Genomic DNA, 14,121 nt, shown 5'->3' with positions numbered 1-14,121 from the left:
AATCAAGTCTTTCATAAGAATGGTTGTGTCTGCAGGGATTTATTTTTTTCCTTTGCATTTTTGGCTTTTAGATGAATGAAGAATTTTTCTCAGCAAATTATTAATTACTCCTACTTGCCTGTCGAATTGAGTTCACTGTAGTTATGTAGGAGTCAATGGTATTCAAACTGCAGCTTTTGATGAAGTAATCGGCTGCTTCTGGGGCCTCTTTCAGCTGCCCTGGGCGTGCTTCACATGTAAACGACTGCCAAATGGATTCTTTCGACATTCCAGCCAATTAAAATACATTTAAAGTGCAGCTGGTAGAGAGGGAAGCCGGGTGATTGTGTGGAGAACTTCAGGGGAGAGAGACAGAAAACAAACTTTGCGGAACCCAGTTCGGGCAGCCCAGCCAGGGGTTTGGGGACAATGGAGAGAGTCCCCCAAAGAGGGTATCTTTAGTTGCTGTCATCATCAAAGATGACACTTTGAGCACCACCTTAAAAGACACAAAGGAGGGAAGCATGTTTGTTAGGGTGTCAGTTTTCTCCCCTTGCCTCTTGAAACTCTGTGTTGGCTGGCTGCCCAATGCGGTGCTGCATACAAATATTGACAGAACACAGCAGTGTTTGTTAAACCCGGTCTGGGGAAGCCAGTGATTAAAACTCTTGAAGGAAGATCCGAAAACCCCAGGAACTCTCCTCAATAGCCTTAGAACACTGACCGAATGCAAGAGAAAGCACTGAGTGGGCTAAAGTGAACATATTCACCGTCCCTGCTATGCCTTTTCGGTAAGGTCAGAATTTTCTTTTCTCTCTCTTTTTTCTTTAATGTTTCTGTTGGTGTGGAGACGAGAACTTCCAATATGCTAAGTGAGTGCTCTGCTTCAGATCGCTGATTTGCAGAGCATAGGGTTTGCCTGTGATTTTTCTGGAGGGCTTGAGGGGATTGCAATGTGTAAATAGACACAGGGCATCACCCAGCACACATGTGGAGTCCGCCAGTGCTTTTCCAGAATTCAGGATACATGTTTCAATATTTGCCTCTGTTGATCTGTCCCAGTATTTGCTGCCTGTCCAAGTGTCCTGAGGTTGATTACAGATTCCTCCTTTGAACCAATAGATATGCTGTATGTGCTTGTTTCGTTTTTATTTTCCTCCTCAATGTCTTATGCATTCTGCCACCAGCCCCTTGCCTGTGCATGCAAAGTGTATTTTTCCTCCTGGGTTAATATTCAATCAGACACAAGTGTTCTGTCTTACTCAAGCAAATCCCAAATGTTTGGAAATGCCTTGCTTTATCTCAACTTTCCTTGGAGAAGCTGCTAACTTGGGAACTTGTTCTGAATCACTCTTATACTGGAAGAGGGCAGCTGCGGTTGCACTATCTCTGTGGTTCTGCAAGCTCAGTAAATACCCGGCTCTGTGGGTTGGACTCCCAGGCCCATCTTAAATTCCTGAGAATGTTTAGGAAGAGTAGGGCTGACGAGGAGTATTGATTGCTATCCATCAATTGACCAGTGAAAGACACACACAGTTCCTGATTGTTTCCGATACTAGCTTGTCACAGTTGGCCCTTTTTGGCTTTGGTTTGTTCATTGCAAACAAAGAATCTTGCACATTTCATGGTGAAGGATCATGTTGCAGTTCATTGCTCTTTATTAATCTTTAATGTGCCAGTAGCTCTGAGGCTATGCAAAGCTGAGCCTTTCCAAAACTCTTCAAGCTACCTGCTGCCAAGATAAACGGTGGTAGGCTCAGAAGGAATATTTTACAGAAACTTGCAAGAGCAAAGTTTTAGCTATTAAATTTGTTATGGGTCAATGAAAGAAATCTTAAATACAAGAGATTTCAGAAAGGGCTGCTTCAGCTCTGCCCTCCACGTGAGAGACCTGCTGTTGGGCGCATGTTCTCACACACACAGTGGTCTGTGTTCTGGGTGTGGAGAGTATACGGTGACCTACTGTGTGGGTGTTGGGTTGGGTTTATGACGTGGGTGCAGTGTGAATGGAGGCATGCAAGTGCAGAAGGCCTTCCTGCTCATGGCAGTGTTGAAGCCCAGGGGTAAACATGGTTCCACATGTGGTGGCTGCTTGTCCTATACGACCATTTCAGACACACCACATGAGCCAGTGATGGACAGCGCTCACCAGAGTACCTGTGGACACAAACGTAGCTATGTACAAAAGAAAAATGGCATGGTATACATCTAGAAATTGGGCCCTAGAGGTGATCTAAGAACTCAGATGCAATGGAAACTTACTGTGAGGCCGTGGAGAGTGGAAGGCTGTGGCCTCTTGGATCTGTCAGTTGCTCACCAGGCTAATGCAAGGTCAATGGTGTCATCATCATTTCTTAGGAATGCAGGTAAGAGTCAAAAGAATCCTGCCTGTAGACACCAGTGCTGTAAGCAGAGGTTCCATTTGTTATGGTTGCTATGAGAACACTGAATTGAAGTGAGAGGAGCTTCAAAGTTCTTTCTGATTTAGAGTCAATGATGTAAAGACTTTACACACACACACATGTAGACAGTGATGAGAAAGGGGCAAGGGTGAGGGAATCCTTTATTAAATGGGTTTTGTTGATTTTAGAGTCAAGCCCAGTCTTCTTCCTGTGGTCTAGAATAGGGTTGACAAACTAGGCATCACAGACTAAATCTGATCACCATGATTTTTTTTAATAGATAAATTTTCATTAGACCCAGCCAAACCCCTTTGCTGATATATGGTCCACAGCTGCTTTTGTGCTATCATAACAGAATTGAATAGTTGCAACAGAGATCCTATGACCCCACAAAGCCTAAAACAGTTATTGCCTGGCTCTTTACAGAAGAAGTTTGAGAGATTGGACATGGAGGACAGTGCTTCTTAAACTATCTCATAGATTGTTTTTGTTTTTAATTTCCAATCTGTTTTGGACTGGAAATAATTTTATTAAAAGTGGCAAAATGTTGCTTCAAGGTTGTGGCAATACCAAATTGCTACAGTATTTCTAAACATTTACTCTTAAATTTTGTACTTATCATGGATCCTTTATTTTAATTAATTAATTAATTTGGCCAAGTGGCTTGTGGGATCTTAGCTTCCCAATCAGGAATGAAACCTGGGCCCTCAGCAGCAAAAGCTTGGAGTCCTAATCACTGGACCATTAGGGAATTCCCTGTCATGTATCCTAAGCAAACAGTTTGCAGACCAGTTCCAGTCCTGGGACCACACTTTGAGAAGCTGTAATCCCTGCTCAATTTTCTAGTTTCATCTTGTGACATTTGTCCCAACTCTAATCATACTACTCTTTCTGAAGACTGGATGCAATAAACTCTTTTCCACATTTGGGCCTGTGTTATGACTATTTGCTGGTCCTGGAACTATGCTATGACCTGGAACTAAAGCTATGACCAACCTAGACAACATAGTAAAAAGCAGTTACATTACTTTGCCAACAAAGGTCCTTCTAGTCAAGGCTATGGTTTTTCCTGTGGTCATGTATGGATGTGAGAGTTGGACTATAAAGAAAGCTGAGCACTGAAGAATTGATGCTTTTGAACTGTGGTGTTGGAGAAGACTCTCGAGAGTCCCTTGGACTGCCAAGGAGATCCAACCAGTCCATCCTAAAGGAGATCAGTCCTGAGTGTTCATTGGAAGGACAGGTGTTGAAGCTGAAACTCCAATACTTTGGCCACCTGATTGGAAGAACTGACTCATATGAAAAGACCCTGATGCTGGGAAAGATTGAGGGAGGAGGAGAAGGGGATGACAGAGGATGAGATGGTTGGATGGCATCACCAATTCAATGGACATGAGTTTGGGTAAACTCCAGGAGTTGGTGATGGACAGGGAGGTCTGGTGTGCTGCGGTTCATGGGGTTGCAAAGAGTTGGACATGACTGAGTGACTGAACTGAATATTGTACTTAATAGTAAAAGACCTTCCTCCCTACAATCAAGAAAAGGTAAAATTCTGCTCTCATTATTTTATTCAGTATTGTACTGTAGTTCTATCCAGAGAAATTAGATAAGAAAAATAAATCCAAAGGCACCCAGATTGGAATAAAGAAGGAAAACTGTCTTTATTTGCTGATGACATAATTTTGTGTGTATAAAATCCTAAAGAATCCATTTAAAATACAATTAATAAACAAATTAATGCTACAGAATACAAGATCAATATACAAAAATCAATTGCATGTCTATACAATAGCAGTGAGCAATTGAAAAATGAAATTTAAAAAAAGCAGTTCAATTTATAATAGCATCATAAAGAAAATGTTTAGAAAGAATTTTAACAAAAATGTAGGTCTTGTAATACTAAGTATTGCTAATGAAATTAAAGAAGGCCAAAATAAATGGAAAGATATTCCATGTACATACCTTGAGTGACTTAATATTTTTAAGATGACAATACTCCCCATATTTATCTAGAAATAGAACAGAATTGTTATCAAAATCTAAGCCATCTTTTCTTTCAGAAATGACAAGCTGATAGTAAGATTGGTAAGAAGTGAAAATTACAGGGAGCTTCCATGGTGGTCTTGTGGTTGAGACTCTGCCTGCCAATCAGGTTTCATCCCTGGTCTGGGAAATTCCCATATGCTGCAGAGCAGCGAAGCCCCACGCACCTCAACTACTGCTCTGGAACCTGTGAGTCACAATCACTGAGCCCCTGCACTGCATCCACTGAAGCCCATGTGCCTACAGCCTGTGTCCTGCCACAAGAGAAGCCACTGCAGTGAGAAGTCTGCGCATCACAATAAAGAGTAGCCCCTACTAGCCACAAATAGAGAAAGTTTGCACGCAGCAATGAGGACCCAGCACAACCAAGAATAAATAATTAAATCTTAAAAAAATGAAAATTACCAAGAAAGTCAAAACAATCTTTAGACCAAAATTGTAACTCACAGTTCTTGATTTTAAGTTACTGCAAAGCAACAGTACTAAAAACAAACAAAAAAAAGTATGTTATTAGTATAAACCTACATATATAGATCAATGAAATTAAATTGAGAGTTCAGAAATAAACCTTTACATTTATGATCAATTGATTTTTGACAGTGGTGCCAAGACAATTCAATAGGGAGAAAGAATAGTCTATTTAACAAACAGTGCTGGGAAAGGTGGATATCCACATATAAAAGAATACATTTGGAGCTCTTAACTCACAACTCAAGCAAATATTAATTCAAAATGGATCACAGAGCTAAATGTAAGAACTAAAACTGTGAAACTCTTGGAAGAAAACATAGGAGTAAATTTTCATGATTTTGGATGAGGTAAAGTTTTCTCAGATACAACACAAAAAGCAAAAGTGACAAAAGGAAAAATAAAGACTGTATCAACATTCAATCTTCAAAGGACATCATTTAAGAAAGTGAAAAGATAGCCCACCCAATGGAAGAAAATATTTGCAAATCATAAATTTAATAAGGGACTTGTGTCCCATACAATGACATATTCAACCAAAGTATATAAAGAACTCCCACTATCAAACATAAGAAGACAAATAATTCTTTTAAAAAATGGGTAAAGGATTCAAAGTAATTTTCTTCTAAAAAGATGTGCAAATTGCCAGTAAGCACATGATCTGAGGGTTTGAGATCATTGGTTATTGGTAAAATGCAAATCAAAAGCAGGAGAAATACCACTTTGCCCCTATTACAATGACTGTAATGAGAAAGATGAACAATAACAAATGCTGGCAAAGATGTACAGAAATGAGAATTCTCATGTATTGCTGGTAGGAATGTAAAATGGTGTAGCCATTTTAGATAAGATTTGACAGTTGTCAAAATGCTAACCTTAGAGTTCCCACATGATCCAGAAATTCCTCTCTTAAGTATATACCCAAGAGAATCGTAAATGTATGTCCATACGAAAACTTGTACACAATTGTTCTTAGCAGTATTATGCATAATTAACAAAAAGTATGTGGTATATCCATACTATCAAGTCATATAAAGGAATTAAATACTGATACCTGCTAAAATATGGATGAATCTTAGAAATATTATGCTAATGGAAGAAGACACAAAAGGCCACATATTGAATATATATATTCTATTATATGAAATGTTATGCAAATCTATAGAGACAAGGGGAGAAACCAGAGTAATTGGACACCTCAGAGTTAAGTCCACCTTTCCAATTTTTGAGCATAAGGCAAGAGTGCAATTAGAGGTTCACATACTATAAGTTAAATATTTTAAAATTATAAATCAAGCAAATGCCATCTTAAATATGTCTGTTCTCCTATTTTGACAAATATATCTTTGTCCAAAAACAGCCTTGTACTATTGGCTATGGGGTGTCAGTAAAAACTTTAAGAAAAACAGTAATGTGATTATATTATCATTTGTGAAACAGCCTGTTGGCAGACTTGTCCATGTGTGAATAAAAAGGTGTCTGGGGATTGCAATTGTTAAGCTAAAGTGATGGTTCTATCAGGAACTGGGGAGTACTTAAACCAACGTCCTAAATATGGAGAGAGCGTTACAGATAAAACAGAGATTCTAAAACTTGGATCAGCAGAAATGAATGTGGAAGGGAAAGGAAGGAGGAGAGAAAAGAGAGAGGCCAGCTGACCTTTAGCGCATGAGTGACTCAGGCTAGTGACAACATTACCCAAGAGGAAAAAGAAGCAGTTTTTATGGGAGTGGAGAAGTCTTGTCAGCTGGTCTTTGGGTATGAGAGGCTGAGCTATCTATGGGACTTCTGGTGAAATTGGCCAGTTAGCATTAGGAAGCATATGCGTGTAGCTTGGAAAAGAGGCCTGAGTTAATAAAATGATTTAGAAGTCATCAAAATTATAAAAAAATCCCGGGAGGGAGTAAGATTTCATAAGGGGAGAGTAAATAAAAACTAAGAACCAAATGGAAAGAGACACAACAGAGTGGTATCATTAATAATCAGACTTGAGAGACTTCCCTGGTGGAAGGGAAGGGAAGTGGGTGTAGGTTTGATCCTTGGCCAGGGAACTAAGATCCCACAAGCTGCTTGCTGTGGCCTAAAAAAATTAGACTTGAATTGTTTGCTAAAAACAAATGAAAAATATAACAGCATTTTTATAATAGAGTTTCAATCACATGGTAAGCTTGATGCTATTGATTAGACAATGGTGATTATGATATGACCCATAACTAGCAGCAGTTGGGAAGAATAACCAAAATTAGCTGAAGCATATATGGAAAAACATATAACTAGCTTTTAATACATATAACTGCTTTTATATAAATATATATGCATATATATATATATGTAAAACTAAAGATGTATGTATAACTGGCTTTAGTTTGTTAGGGTTGTTTCTGTGTGATCACCTATGTTTGAAAGAAGAAAAACAGGCTGTTAATTGCCTTAACTGGATGATGATGGTGCTATTTAATATTATTATGGGATTTTATATCTTGAAAGCACTTCAGAACCATTAATTAGGCTCTCCTTATCAGCTCTCTGCACTAGACATTACCGTTCTGCTTGTGTTCTTTCTGCCACTGCCATGCCTCCACATGCTGTCATTTATGACGGGGTATGTGATTGGAGTTCATGGGAAAAGATCTTAGAACCAAGAAATTGCTTAGTTTTTGTTTCTTTGAAATAGCATTGATTTGAGTTTGAAACCTTGGGTTTGCAGTTTTTTTGTTTGTTTACCTACTGAATGAGTAAAATTTGCTTGTTTTCAAAGACTTAAGCTGTTGTCTGAAACACTCTTCTGTCCTTTGATTGACAAAATGCAGGGCTATGACTACTTCTTGTCACCCAAGCCTAGTCTTAGGAGTCACTGTTTTTACATTATCACCAGGAAATTGCCCAATACTGGGGCAGTGTTCTTTTTCCTTGGTTCCCCTGGGATTTAGCATTTCTAAGAGAAGCAAGTAATTTGTACAATAAGTAATTGAACTTTGTTAGTGGAATTTAGGAAAGTAAGAAGTTAAATGAGTTGATTAGACTTTTAGTCTCAAATTAGCAGCAGTCACCCATTTTCAAGGAACCATGAAAGAGCTTGTTTTGGGGAAATCTTTACAAGAGATAAAGATTTCATACATACCTCTCCATGTTGATTCTACCATGTCATTTCAATCCTCTTCTGCCCTGGCTTCTAGAAATTCTGTAGCAGGATTGACTGTCCTCTCTCTCTGTGACTTGTATGCTATGCTCTTTATGTCTTTATCTCTCTGCGTCCTGTTTTATTACTGTGGTTGGATATAAAATGGGTTGCTATGAGGTAGGTGATCTCATAATCTGATAGCTGAAGTGTAAATTGGTGTGGCTTTTATGGAAAGCGTTTTAACAATGTATGTTAAAGTATTTTAATCTATTCTAATTTAATCTATTCAAAAGAGATAATGTGTGATATATAATTACGAGCTTACAAAATTATTCATTACTATATTAATGCTAAAATGAAGAAAACAACTACCCATCAACAGGAGAGCTGTCAAATAAATTACGGACTAGAGAAAACTCTTACAAATCAATAAGAAAAAGATCACTATCCCAATAGAAAATTGTTAAAGGAAATGAAATGCAATTTTCCAAGGAGCAATATAAATTGCCAAGAAGCATTTGAACAGATGTTCAACCTCATTACAAATTAACAGGATACAGATGAAAATAATGAGGTATTATTTTGTTACCTATTATTAGCAGTGATTAAACCATCCTCATTGGTGAAAAAGTAGAAATCAGGCATTCTCATTTACTCTCAGTGGGAATGTAATTGGGATGAATAAGGGGGCAGTTTGGGTGGGAGAAAGCATAATTTTTGACTCAGCAATGCACTGCTAAGAGTGTTATTTTAAATAATCAAAGTCTATTAAGAGTATTTATAGGATATTTATTACAGTAACATTTATGCCAGTGAAAACTGAATAATCCAAAGCCCACTGGTAGGTGGTTGTTAAATAAATTGTAGTACAACTGCACAGTGGACACTATACAGCCACTAAATACAGGTAATGATCTAGTAGATAGGAGTGATGCCTGTGAGATACTGACAGTAAGTGAAAAAATGTAGGCTGCACGTGTGTATTATAAAATCATTTTTAGAAAATGGTTTTATTCACATGTATGTGTCTGCATACAAACAAAATTTGAAAGTACTTCCACTAAAATGAGAAGATAATGTTTACTTTGTTGTACATTTTTGTTTTGCTGAATTTGTTTTCAATTCACATACGTTAATACCATAATCAGTAAAATGCAGCCTCACCATTGTGATCAAAGAAGGAAAATGTTACACCCATAAGATGATATATTATATAGGAAGTTAAAACAGGAATTTTGAAAAAGTAGTCAATTAAATGATGCTAAAGAAAAAAATAACCTCAGAGAAGAAAGACTGGAAGGAAATGTATCAAATGTTAACAGTGTTTAATCTACAATAAATACAAAAAGAATTACAGCCATAACCAAATTATTTGTAATAAAGATTGTTAATTCCATATTTGGAAAAAGTTTTAAAAACAATTTAAAAGAGTTATTAGTAATGTGACCAGGTTCTCTATAGTCTCTCTTTTTTAGGTGTCACAGATCAGAATGCCATAGTTATACCTGTAAACATTCAAATAATAAATGTTGCACATGTGAGATATATGTTATAAGTCAATTAAAAAATTGTATGTAGAAGCTTCTGTAATAGTGGATACTGTAGGCATTGTGGCAGACAGGTTTTTAGGTGGCGAGTCTTCTGGAAAATTAGGGAGAAGGGTCATATACACACAGAACATTTCTGCATATTTAGTAGACAATCCAAGACTTGGGTAAATGGTAAAAACAAACTAGAAACAGGGGTTCCCTGGTGGTCCAGTGGTTAAGACACTTCCACACTTCCTCTGCACTTCCACTGCAGGGCTATGGATTAGTCCCTGGTTGGGGAACTAAGATCCCACATGCCAATAACTAACTAAAATATAAATATGAAACAAATTCCGAAGTATATTATTATACTATTTGCTGTTTCAGATAGAGAATTGGGAAAATTGGGTAAGATACATTTTTCACCAACCCATCTAAAATGCTTTAATAATTTACACCCCCATGCCCCATCAAATTATCTTAAATTGATTTATTCTTATGAATCTTCTTTTAGTTTTGTCACCTTCTTAAAATATTTTTGATTTTCACAACAATCTTGTGAAGCAGGAAGGACAAATATTTACAATTCACTGCTAAGAAACGAGATTCAGAAAGGTTAAAACCATTGCTCAAGATCTCAAACTAGAAAATTTAGGAGCTGGGATCTGAACCTACTTTTTCCTGATAATACAGGTTAGTTCCAGTTATTACTGGGACTTGAGTCTGAGTTTACTGACTCCAAATCCAGTTATGCCATACCATTCTATTCTTCTTCCAGAAGTTTAAGATGCCTTGGATTGAAGCTGGATCTGTCTTTTAACAAAGCAGCAGTGAGCAAAAGAAAAGGGAAATTCCTGGTAGAGGAATGAGTGTGGTAAGGCAGTTGTCAAGGGAAGGGGTTTGGATGTGGGAGCGAAGTAGGGAGAGTCTCAAACCCAACATCTGCAAAGGATCTCCAGGTGATATAAACAATGTAAGCCTGCCAGGAGTAAGAAAAACAAAATCATGATAATAAATGGAAATACTGCTGGATTTCATTGTGGTAGAGACAGCAGGGATTCATGAGGAAGTAAGTGAATTGGAGAGCATGTCTTGTGAATGTCTAAAGGATATAGGTGTTACACAACACCAGTAATTGCTGCCAGAATAAAAGCTAGCTCTGTATTTTAATTTTTAAAAAATTATTTAAAAGAAGCTGGAAATCTGTTTTTTAGGTCAAATCATCCCATTTTTAAATGCTAGCATTAATTTAAAAATGATATTGTGTAGGCTGACTAAAATATTGGGTTGACCAAAAAGTTCATTTGGCTCTTTATACCATATTTACGGATGTACTCAAATGAACTTTTTGGCCAACTCAATACATCCAAAGGCCATCAAAGCTCTTCGAGTTGCCTCAGTTTGTGATTTCTGGGACATTTTCTGTCTTATGAGACTTCTTATTGATCAAATTCAGTTCTGTTTCCTTGATGTCTTAATTACATCACCGTGATTCTTGACGTTTGTCCTTACACATTTAGGAAAGCATCCCACTTTCATCTTCTTCACACTTACCTCAACCAGCCTCCTCTATCCTGGTTCTTTCTCAGCCTCTGTCTAAAAGATTGCAAGAAGAGGTTGCTCCTGAAAGGATTTCCCCATTGTATCCCCAGAACACTCTGTGTAAACACCGCTGTATGTGAGTGCCAAGGAATGACCCTCAGGGCTTGGGAAAGATGTGCATTAATTAAGTTATATTTCTGACTTAAATTATTGCCTAGACCAGAACTTTTTCCAAGACTGTAAATGTATGGGTGGTGGCTTGGTAATGCAAATCACTCAGGTTTTCTTTATCTAGGAAAAATTCCACCAAGAGGGGAAAGTTGAAGAGACATGTGAGTAATGATGCAAATCACCATGTTAAATCTGCAGACTAGATTAAACATTTGACTGCAGTCTTGACCTGAAATTGGCAAAGACAAATGTCCTCCTAATCCCACAGGAAGCCCCACAACAAAGGCAGAATGTACACATATCTGACTCTCTCTTTCTTTTTCACACACACATTTAGTTTAGTGAACATTCTAATATGTCTTTGGGACCATCTTCACTTTGGAGATAACTGTCTTAGGGCTAGTTTATAATATTTAAGTATGTAATTTTTAATTCATAGTGTGTCTTTAATAATGATTCTTTATAGAACATTTGGAAAATACCACAGATTGTGTGGAAGAAGATGAAAAATTACATATAATCCCATCATCACCCAGAGACACTCACTCTTATAATTCTGGCATATGCTCTTCTAACCTCTTGGGTATACTTGTATGAAAAAACAGACAAAACAAATGAATAATGACAATAACAACAACAATAACAAAAAAACCCCAAAACCAAGCAAACTCTTGACTTTATATGGAGAATTTGAATGTCAAATAATAGACTTTGTGGTAAATTCATTCAAGATAAGTAAACAATGTGGAAAAATGCTGAGAGGTGAGGCTACAGAAAGTCAGAATCTAACCCCTAAGTGGAGAGAATGCTTTCTCAGGAACATGTTTTGACTGAAGGGGTAAAGGTCAAGGAGGACAAAACTATCTAGGATATTGGATACACTTATGGCAGATGAAACACATATGAACATAATTTAGAGCTCCTGATAGAAATATACAGGATTCTTACCAAAAAAGACATCAATTTAATGGTTTTCGGTGGAAAGAATTCTTATCCTAATCTAGCCCGAAGTTTCTTTCATTAGTCATTCTATTTCTAGTACTTTCTGCCTAATCAGTCAATCATCAATCATCATAAATAAAAGCAACAAAAATCTACATTTTCAACACTTATTACATGTATACTTGTATGTAAGTTTCAATGGGTACATTTTATATATGTACTCTATTATGTATACAGTGTGTCATTTAATTTTTTGGTAACTTCACTGAGATATCATTTATATGCCACTTAGAATATATAATAGTGATTTTTAGTATCTTCATAGATTGTGCAATTATCACTAACGTGTAACTCTATGGCTGATTCATGTCAATATATGACAAAACCCACTGAAATGTTGTGAAGTAATTAGCCTCCAACTAATAAAATAAAATTTAAAAAAAATTTATTTTATTGAAGTATAGTTGCTTATAATGCTGTGTTAGTTTCTGGTGTACAGAAAAGTAGTTCAGTTTCATAAATAAGTGTATGTATGTGTATGTGTGTGTATATATATATATATATATATATATATATATATATATATATGCTTTATGAATGCATGCATGCTAAGTTGCTTCAGTCATGTCTGACTCTGTGCGATCCTATGAACTGTAGCTTGCCAGGCTTCTCTCTCCATGTGATTTTCCAGGCAAGAATACTGAAGTGGATTGCCATGCCCTCCTCCAGGATGTATACTATATGTGTGTGTGTGTGTGTGTGTGTGTGTGTGTGTGTGTGTATGTATATATATATGGACTTCCCCAGGTGGTAAAGTATCTGCCTGCAATGCAGGAGACCTGGGTTTGATCCCTAGGTCAGGAAGATCCCCTGGAGAAGGGAATGGCAACCCACATGCACACATGTATGCATGCATGTGCACACACACACACACACACACACACACACACACTTTTCAGATTCTTTTTAATTTTATGTTATTACAGTGTATGGAATATAGTTCCTTGTGCTATAGCAGTTTGCATCTGTTAATCCCAGACTCCTAGTCCATCCCTCTCTCCACCCACAAAAGGAACCAATTGCTATTACCAATTGCTCTCATTCACTGTAAACAAATCCAGTACATTCTGGTACTGGACCCTTATCTGATGTATGATTTGCAAAATAGATTCTTCCATTCTATGGCTTGTGTTTTCATTTTTTGATAGTATCCTTTGATCCTCAGAAGTTTTGTGTGTGTGTGTGTATATAAGTATTGTGCTTAATGAACTCCTTAAATAGAAATGTCACGACGAAAATATACAATTGGAAGAGATAGGGTGTCCTGTATATATTTCATACTCATAGAAAACTATGAAGGAAGAAGTAGAAATTGGAATTAAAGAAGTCACAAGAGGAGGTGAGAAGGAGGTCTGTAGGCCATTTTGTTGGCACTGATAAACAGTATAACTGATTCTCACAGTTTACCAGTGCAATATTAAAAATTTCCATTTCAAAGGAATGGAATTGCCCTGAAAAAAGAGGCAGTTGTTCTGGATTGTTTTTGTTTCTTAATTCTTCAAATGACAAGAAACTATTTAAACCAAACAATGCAGAGTGAGAGCTGGATAAGGTTAGCACCACTCATCTGCAATGGAACCTCAAGTCACTGATCTTGTTTATGAGTTGGTGTATGAAAATTGAGGCAGCAAGACCAGATAAGAAAAACCGAAGGATTAAACAAAACTCTCCCTCGCCCCAGACCACCCTCTGCCCTGTCCATGAGAAAGCCAGCAATTTCAACAGGATTGGGAGAGAATGGTATTGGGATTTCTTTCCTTGGAGTGATCCTCAGGAGATATTCATGGTATCCATTTCCTTAATAACTCCTCAAGATGGGATAGATCATCCTCAAGGCCAGAGACTGTGGGAGCTGAGAGGCCCA

General features: G+C 37.3%; 1 protein-coding gene across 1 annotated transcript in view; it reads left to right on the top strand.

Annotated features, from left to right (window-relative positions):
• Positions 1-342: 342 nt before the first annotated feature.
• NCKAP5 (NCK associated protein 5) overlaps positions 343-14,121 on the top strand; it is a 1,099,478-nt gene continuing 1,085,699 nt past the window's right edge. Inside the window, exon 1 of the mRNA XM_065931416.1 lies at positions 343-770. The gene's annotated coding sequence lies outside the window, so the exon portion shown is untranslated. The remainder of the gene's footprint in view (positions 771-14,121) is intronic.

The sequence above is a fragment of the Muntiacus reevesi genome, chromosome 3 (assembly GCF_963930625.1).
Source record: "Muntiacus reevesi chromosome 3, mMunRee1.1, whole genome shotgun sequence".
NCBI lineage: Eukaryota > Metazoa > Chordata > Mammalia > Artiodactyla > Cervidae > Muntiacus > Muntiacus reevesi.
This window is presented reverse-complemented; position numbering and strand designations above follow the sequence as displayed.